This window comes from Bos grunniens, chromosome 10, assembly GCF_055505025.1.
Source record: "Bos grunniens cultivar Pamir isolate PY7600 chromosome 10, Bosgru_T2T1.0, whole genome shotgun sequence".
NCBI classification, from domain to species: domain Eukaryota; kingdom Metazoa; phylum Chordata; class Mammalia; order Artiodactyla; family Bovidae; genus Bos; species Bos grunniens.
The window spans coordinates 72549355-72558075 of record NC_141174.1 but is presented as its reverse complement, the minus strand read 5'-3'; the positions used below and the strand labels follow the sequence as shown (position 1 = coordinate 72558075).

Genomic DNA, 8721 nt, shown 5'->3' with positions numbered 1-8721 from the left:
TTAGTTGAATACCTTCTTGTTTCTCTTCATACTTCATTCTGAGTATTTTCTTTTTTCCAATTCACTGAAACACTCTTTGGCTGTATCTATAGCCTTCTGACAAGACTCTTAACCTTTGCCTACCCAAATTCAACCATTCATAGTTTATCATTACCATCTGCTATATGACCAAAAGAATTAGTCTTGTTACCCTAAATCTGGGTTTAAAAATGTCACAAGAGCAGCCTCAGATTCTCAGATCATGTTTATTCCATAAACTCCAATCTTCATCTCTATAGGCAGTGAGGCAACATTTCCCCATCCCCTCTTTTTTACATATTTGATTAATCTGTCTCATTCCATAGGATAAGAGCTCCATGAAAGAAATAATTTTTGGTTGTCCAATTCACTATTGTTTCCTCACTGAATGAACAGTGCCAGAATTTAAATGTAAGCATTAAATAAATGTTAAATGAATAAGTAGTATGCCACCTTTTTAATGAGAAACTATCAAAGTGAAACTTTATGAAAAATACTAGTTAAAAACTTTATTTTTCAAAACAACAGCAAGAACAAAAAGTTACATAGAAGAGCATAACAACTAAGTAAATATTAAGGAAAAAAGTCTGAATTTGAAAGAGGGAAGGAAATCATTTGATTGGTTATTTTTATGATCTTCCCCCAAACTGATTAAGTCTATCAAGATGTGGGTTCAAAAACTCTTCTACTGTCCAGTTTGATTCATGACTTCCCGATACAGTGATAAATTGTTGGTAGTACTGAAATATATGCATTAGGGGCAGAAATGCATTAAGTAGCTTTCTAAATTTTGGTGAGTAAAATGCTTGATTTATTAATTTCCTCCAAGGATCATTTATGGCAGCATTAGCACAGGAGTACCTAAAGCCAAAATTTATCTGAATCCCAAGCTGTTATCAGTAAGGTTTATAGAATAAGGTTTTAAAACCTTCTAACTGCCTTGCTCTCTCTCACCAGATCAGTTTTCTGCTCATTAGCTTGAGGGCAAAGATGGGGAAAGGGTGGGTTGGATAGGAAAGCTGTGCTGAACCAAATGTTGATGAATAAAAGTCATCTTTTTATCATTCTCCTTCTTCTGTCCCTCTGTAAGGAGAGCTATTATAATTATATAAAATATATAATTGTCCCATGAATTATTTCAACAAAAAACAAAATTAAGAGCTAAGTGACAGTAGGGTACCTTAGTAAAATTGGGGCTAAATTTCTGTGAACCTTGCCCTCTTTATAAATGCAATGGCTTTGCCAACAATTAATTTGAAATATTTCTCATAAAACTGTTTGAAAAATCTAAAACAACTATGTAAGGAAGAAAGAGCTTCTGAATAGTTAAAAGTCTTGATTCTTCTGTTAAAGGTTATGCATTTTAATATGATCTTTAGGTTGATTTATGTAAAGCTTTGTATTTTTCATTTTCTCAAGCCTGTCACAGTAGTGATGTATGGTGTATTTTAGCATCAAGTTTGCCATAAGCAATAAAGTCAGAGCCCTAAAAGAAATTTTAATATATTTCTTCATTTTTAACCTGGAGCTTTCCATTATTCACTTATTTTGTTTGGGATCCCATGTTTAGTTGATATAATTTTTATACTCACATAAATAATTTAATATTTAATTCAAAGGTAACATTTAAATAGATTATTCAATAAAAAAGTTAAAGGGTCATTATATATAAAGTGAAAATCTTAGCAATAACTTAAATTTCATACTAACAACCTCTCTAAAGGTTGTATTCTCTGTTCCAGTTTTCTTGGAGTATTTTATCTAACAACAAGATAAAAGGAAAATAAACAAGAAAGTGACTTTCATTAAACAGTACGAAGCATGAAGTGGAAGCATATTTATAAAACCCTACAAGAAGAAAAAACATGAAGTATGAAAGTAGCAAACAGTTAAAAACTCTCATTGCTGAGCTAACTGTTGTTGTAGGAGCTATGAGAGGGAAAAAGAAGAGTCCTTAAGAAATTTTCATCCTAGTAGAAATAGTAAGTCTGTAAACATCAAAACATAAGCTGCTTAAGTTAATTATCACAAGAAAGGACAAAATAGTGTTAGGGCATCTGGTGTGGTTAAGTCTATGTCAGTCTTATATCACGGACAAGACGTACACATTTAAAGAAAAGGAAGAAGAAAGTAAGATAGGTAAAATAGAATGATTAAAGGCAAGGCAGGAGGAAGCAGAAGGCCTGGTAGGACATTTATTCAATGGTTCTGTATTAGCAGAGCAAAGGTACATGTGGGAGAGTCCTGGGAACAAGACTGAAAAAAAAATGTTATGGCAACATGTGAGGTGACCCTCAATTCATGGCTAAACATCTTATTTATGAAGAAAACAATGGGGCACCATTATGGATGTTTGTGTAGAGAAACAAAAACAAGAAAGAAAAATCTAACATGGCAGGGGAGTAGAATGTGGGGAGAATAAAAGCAATGAATTAACTTAAGTTTTACCTTGTCCAAGAGTTTGAGCAAGATACAACTTGAACTGGAGAGAAGGGCATGGAGATGGAATAGTGTTTGTGACATTAAAACTAGTTTACAAGGAATTAGATAATCAATTGAATGCTTAGGGTAAAGGAGAGATAGCTCTGATAGATGATTCATTTTTGTGTGTGCCTGAGTTACTAGGTGGAAAACAGTAGTGCTAAATAACAAAAAGAAATGGTGCACTTGGAGGGGAAAGGGAGTTGAAAGATGGTACATAATGAGCTTGACCCTTTTTGGCAGTCATGTCCAGCAGCCAGTCAGAAATAGGGATGTAGAGTTAAGGAGGAAAAACAGGTATTAGTATAAAGACCAGAAAGAGAGTGAGAATTATCTATATAGAGGTAAAGAGTAAACTAGTAGGACAAGATAAAATCTCAGAAAGAGACTAACAGCAATTCATCAAAGCAATTGACAAAGCTAGACTGCAAATGTGTTATAAAGTGTATAGAAACTAAAGACATTTTGGGAACAGATACATATTTTCAGAGTGGTATTCAAGGTATACATTCACGGTCTCACTATTATTTGGGGTAGAGTGTTAATTAATTTGTTAGTATGAGTTTAAAATGACAATGTGATTTTGATAAAACATGTGGAAGTGTATCTGTCATTTTTTTTTTTTTTGGCCATGCTGTGTGACATATGGAATCTTTTAATGACTAGGGGTCAAACCTGCATTCCCTGCATTTGAAGCATAAAGTCTTAACCATTGGGTTGCCAGGGAAGTTCCATATCTGTCATTTTTGCCCTCTAACATTTAACAAGTGCGGCCGAGAGGAGCTACCCTTCGTCCAAGGTCAGGAGTGGCGACCGAGAGTGCCAGGCTGTGTCGGCACAGGAGCGGCCGAGAGGAGCTACCCCATGTCCGAGGTCAGGGACAGCGGCAGAGAGAAGCTACCCCACGTCCGAGGTCAGGGCGGTGGCAGAGAGGAGCTACCCCACGTCCGAGGTCAGGGCGGCAGCGGAAGGAGCAACCCCAGGTCCAAGGAGCAGCGGCTGCGCGGGCACAGGAGGGCTGAGAGGAGCTACTCCATGTTCAAGGTCAGGAGGGGCGGCCGTGTGGAGACACCCCTCGTCCAAGGTAAGGAGCAGTGGCTGCGCTTTGCTGGAGCAGCCGTGAAGAAAACCCCACATCCAAGGTAAGAGAAACCCAAGTAAGACACTAGGTGCTGCGAGAGGGCATCAGAGGGCAGACACACTGAAACCATAATCACAGAAAACTAGCCAATCTGATCACACGGACCACAGCCTTGTCTAACTCAATGAAACTAAGCCATGCCGTGTGGGGCCACCCATGACGGGAGGGTCATGGTGGAGAGGTCTGACAGAATGTGGTCCACTAGAGAAGAGAATGGCAAACCACTTCAGTATTCTTGCCTTGAGAACACCATGAACAATATGAAAAGGCAAAATGATAGGATACTGAAAGGGGAACTCCCCGGGTCTGTAGGTGCCCAATATGCTACTGGAGATCAGTGGAGAAATAACTCCAGAAAGAATGAAGGGATGAAGCCAAAGCAAAAACAATACCCAGTTATGGATGTGACTGGTGATAGAAGCAAGGGCCAATGCTGTAAAGAACAATATTTCATAGGAACCTGGAATGTCAGGTCCATGAATCAAGGCAAATTGGAAGTGGTCAAACAGGAGATGGCAAGAGTGAACATCGACTTTCTAGGAATCAGCAAAATAAAATGGACTGGAATGGGTGAATTTAACTCAGATGACCACTGTATCTACTACTGTGGGCAGGAATCCCTCAGAAGAAATCAGTAGCTATCATGGTCAACAAAAGAGTCTGAAATGCAGTACTTGAATGCAATCTCAAAATGACAGAATGATCTCTGTTCGTTTCCAAGGCAAACCATTCAATATCACGGTAGTCCAAGCCTATGCCCCAACCAGTAACGCTGAAGAAGCTGAAGTTGAATGGTTCTATGAAGACCTACAACTCCTTTTAGAACTAACAGCTAAAAAAGATGTCCTTTTCATTATAGGGGACCGGAATGCAAAAGTAGGAAGTCAAGAAACGTCTGGAGTAACAGGCAAATTTGGCCTTGGAGTACGGAATGAAGCAGGGAAAAGGCTAACAGAGTTTTGCCAAGAGAATGCACTGGTCATAGCAAACACCCACTTCCAACAACACAAAAGACTACTCTAGACGTGGACATCACCAGATGGTCAACACCAAAATCCGATTGATTATATTCTTTGCAGCCAAAGATGGAGAAGCTCTATACAGTCAGCAAAAACAAGACTGGGAGCTGACTGTGGCTCAGATCATGAACTCCTTACTGCCAAATTCAGACTTAAATTGAGGAAAGTATGGAAAACCACTAGACCATTCAGGTATGACCTAAATCAAATCCCTTACAGTGGAGAAATAGATTTAAGGGACTAGATCTGACAGACAGAGTGCCTGATGAAATAGGGACGGAGGTTTGTGACATTGTCCAGGAGACAGGGATCAAGACCATCCCCATGGAAAAGAAATGCAAAAAAGCAAAATGGCTGTCTGAAGAGGCCTTACAAATAGCTGTGAAAAGAAGAGAAGTGAAAAGCAAAGGAGAAAAGGAAAGATATAAGCGTCTGAATGCAGAGTTCCAAAGAATAGCAAGGAGAGATAAAAAAGCCTTCCTCAGGGATCAATGCAAAGAAATAGAGGAAAGCAGAACAGAATGGGAAAGACTAGAGATCTCTTCAAGAAAATTAGAGATACCAAGGGACCATTTCGTGCAAAGATGGGCTCAATAAAGGACAGAAATGGTATGGACCTAACAGAAGCAGAAGATATTAAGAAGAGGTGGCAAGAATACACAGAAGAACTGTACAAAAAAGAGCTTCATGACTCAGATAACCACGATGGTGTGATCACTCACCTAGAGCCAGACATCCTGGAATGGGAAGTCAAGAGGGCCTTAGAAAGCATCACTACGAACAAAGCTAGTGGAGGTGATGGAATTCCAGTTGAGCTATTTCAAATCCTGAAAGATGATGCTGTGAAAGTGCTGCACTCAATATGCCAGCAAATTTGGAAAACTCAGCAGTGGCCACAGGACTGGAAAAATCAGTCTTCATTCCAATCCCAAAGAAAGGCAATGCCAAAGAATGCTCAAACTACCACACAATTGCACTCATCTCACACACTAGTAAAGTAATGCTCAAAATTCTGCAAGCCAGGCTTCAGCAGTACATGAACCGTGAACTTCCAGATGTTCAAACTGGTTTTAGAAAAGGCAGAGGAACCAGAGATCAAATTGCCAACATCCGCTGGATCATGGAAAAAGCAAGAGAGTTCCAGAAAAACATCTATTTTTGCTTTATTGACTATGCCAAAGCCTTTGACTGTGTGGATCACAATAAACTGGAAAATTCTGAAAGAGATGGGAATATCAGACCACCTGACCTGCCTCTTGAGAAACCTATATGCAGGTCAGGAAGCAACAGTTAGAACTGGACATGGAACAACAGACTGGTTCCAAATAGGAAAAGGAGTATGTCAAGGCTGTATATTGTCAGCCTGCTTATTTAACTTATATGCAGAGTACATCATGAGAAACGCTGGGCTGGAAGAAGCACAAGCTGGAATCAAGATTGCCTGGAGAAATATCAATAACCTCAGAGACGCAATGATACCACTCTTATAGCAGAAAGTGAAGAGGAACTAAGAAGCCTGTTAATAAAAGTGAAAGAGGAGAGTGAAAAAGTTGACTTAAAGCTCAACATTCAGAAAATGAAGATCATGGATTCTGGTCCCATCATTTCATGGTAGATAGATGGGGAAACAGTGGAAACACTGTCAGACTTTATTTTTCTGGGCTTCAAAATCCCTGCAGATGGTGACTGCAGCCATGAAATTAAAAGACCCTTACTCCTTGGAAGGAAAGTTATGACCAACCTAGATAACATATTGCAAAGCAGAGATATTACTTTGCCAACAAAGGTCCATCTAATCAAGGCTATGGTTTTTCCAGTGGTCATGTATGGATGTGAGAGTTGGACTGTGAAGAAAGCTGAGTGCTGAAGAATTGATGCTTTTATTTTTTGTTTTTACTTTTTTCTTTTTTTAATTTTATTTTTTAATTGGAGTATAACTGCTTTACAATGTTGTGTTAGTCTGCTGTATAACAATGTGAATCTGCTATAATCATACATATATTCCCTCCTTCTAGAGCCTGCCACACACTCCTTCCGCAACTCAACCCCTTTAGGTCATCGCAGAGCAGAGCTGAGCTCCCTGTGCTAGACAGCAGGCTCCCACTAGCTTTAAGTTTTACACATTGTAGTATATATACATCAGTGCTACTCTCTCAATTCATCCCACCCGTTCTTTCCTTCCTGTGCCCAGAAGTCTGTTCTCTACATCTGTGTCTTTATTCCTGCCATGCACATAGGTTCATCAGTAGGATTTTTCTCAATTCCATATATACATATATTAATATGCAATATTTGTTTTTATCCTTCTGGCTTACTTTTCTATATGACTGTCTTAAGTTCAACTATATAATTACAAATGACCCATTTTTTTATTTTTAGGAATATTCCAAAAATATGAGTAATATTCCAAAAATATGGAACACTTCATGAATTTTCCTTTACCCTTGCACAGGCACCATGCTCATTTTCTCTGTATCCTTCCAGTTTTAGTATGTGTGCTGCTGGAGCAAGCACAAAAATTGATGCTTTTGAACTGTGGTGTTGGAGAAGACTCTTGAGAGTCCCTTGGACTGCAAGGAGATCCAACCAGTTCATCCTAAAGGAGATCAGTCCTGGGTGTTCATTGAAAGGACTGATGGTGAAGCTGAAACTCCAATACTTTGGCCACCTCATGCGAAGAGTTGACTCATTGGAAAAGACCCTGATGCTGGGAGGGATTGGGGGCAGGAAGAGAAGGGGACGACAGAGGATGAGATGGCTGGATGGCATCACCACCTCAATGGACATGGGTTTGAGTGAACTTCAGGAGTTGGTGATGGACAGGGAGGCCTGGCGTGCTGCAATTCATGGGGTCACAAAGAGTCGGACACAACTGAGCTACTGAACTGAACTGAACTGAGCATTTAATCATCTTTCCTTTGTTAACGACACTTTTGTTTTCATTCTATAAAATCCCCTTCTCTACTACCTGAGTGGGCTCAGGGGTAGAGCTGCTGACTTGGTCAGTGCTTTACTCAAGCCATTGATACATAATACAATTTCTGGAAAAGGAACTCTTACTTCTTTCTTTCCTGATTCACACTAAGAATGCTACCTTGATGTCGGTCATTTGCAAAAAAAAAAGTTGAAAGGAGGCAATATTTAACATATTAGGTTAGAATGATGAAAATAAAAAGGATATTCAAGCATATATACATATACATATATACATAAAACTCTGATGACAGAAATCAAAGAAGAATACAGTAAACAGATACCCCAAGGTCATGGATAGTAAGATTCAATACTGTTGTCAGTTCTTTCCAACTTGATCAATAGATTCAATGTTATTCCATTTAAAATCTTACCAAGTCATTTTGTAGATATAAAAAATGGACTCTAATGCTTAAAGGGAAAGGTAAAAGGCCTAGAATAGTCAATACAATATTGAAGAAGACGAACAAAGTCAGAATCTGACATTATCTGACTTTAAGATATACTACAAAGCTATAGTAATTAAGACATTGTGGTATTGGCAAAAGAATAGACAAACAAATCAATGAAACAGATAGAGAGCTAAGAATTATGTCTACACAAATATAGTCAATTGATCTTTGACAAAGGGGCAAGAAATATAATGGAGAAAATACAATCTTTTCAATAGATGATGCCAGAACCACCAAATATCCACACATGAAAAAATGAATCCGGACCCAAACCTTATATCCTTTTACAAAAATAAAGTCAAAATGAATAACAGACCCAAATGTAAAATGCAAAAGTATAAAAATCACAGAAGATAAAATAGGAGAAAATCTAGATGATCTTGGGTTTGGTGATGACTTTTAGATATAATACCAAAGACATAATTGATGAAAGAAATAATAACCTGGGCTTTATTAAAATTAAAAACTTCTGCTTTGGCAAAGTTACTGGCAAAGAATGAGAAGACAAGCCATAGATTGCAAGAAAGTACTTGCAAAAGACATAGCTGATAAAGAATTATTTCCAAAACATACAGAAAATTCTTAAATCTCAATAATAAGAAAACAGAGTTCATATAAAAAATGGGCAGGAGATCCA

At 38.3% G+C, this 8721-nt stretch overlaps 1 non-coding gene across 1 annotated transcript; it reads right to left on the bottom strand.

Annotated features, from left to right (window-relative positions):
- Positions 1–7067: 7067 nt before the first annotated feature.
- Positions 7068–7173, bottom strand: LOC147364809 (U6 spliceosomal RNA). Its single transcript, XR_015135669.1, has one exon. It is a non-coding gene; the product is annotated as a U6 spliceosomal RNA (small nuclear RNA).
- Between the last annotated feature and the right edge of the window lie 1548 nt (positions 7174–8721).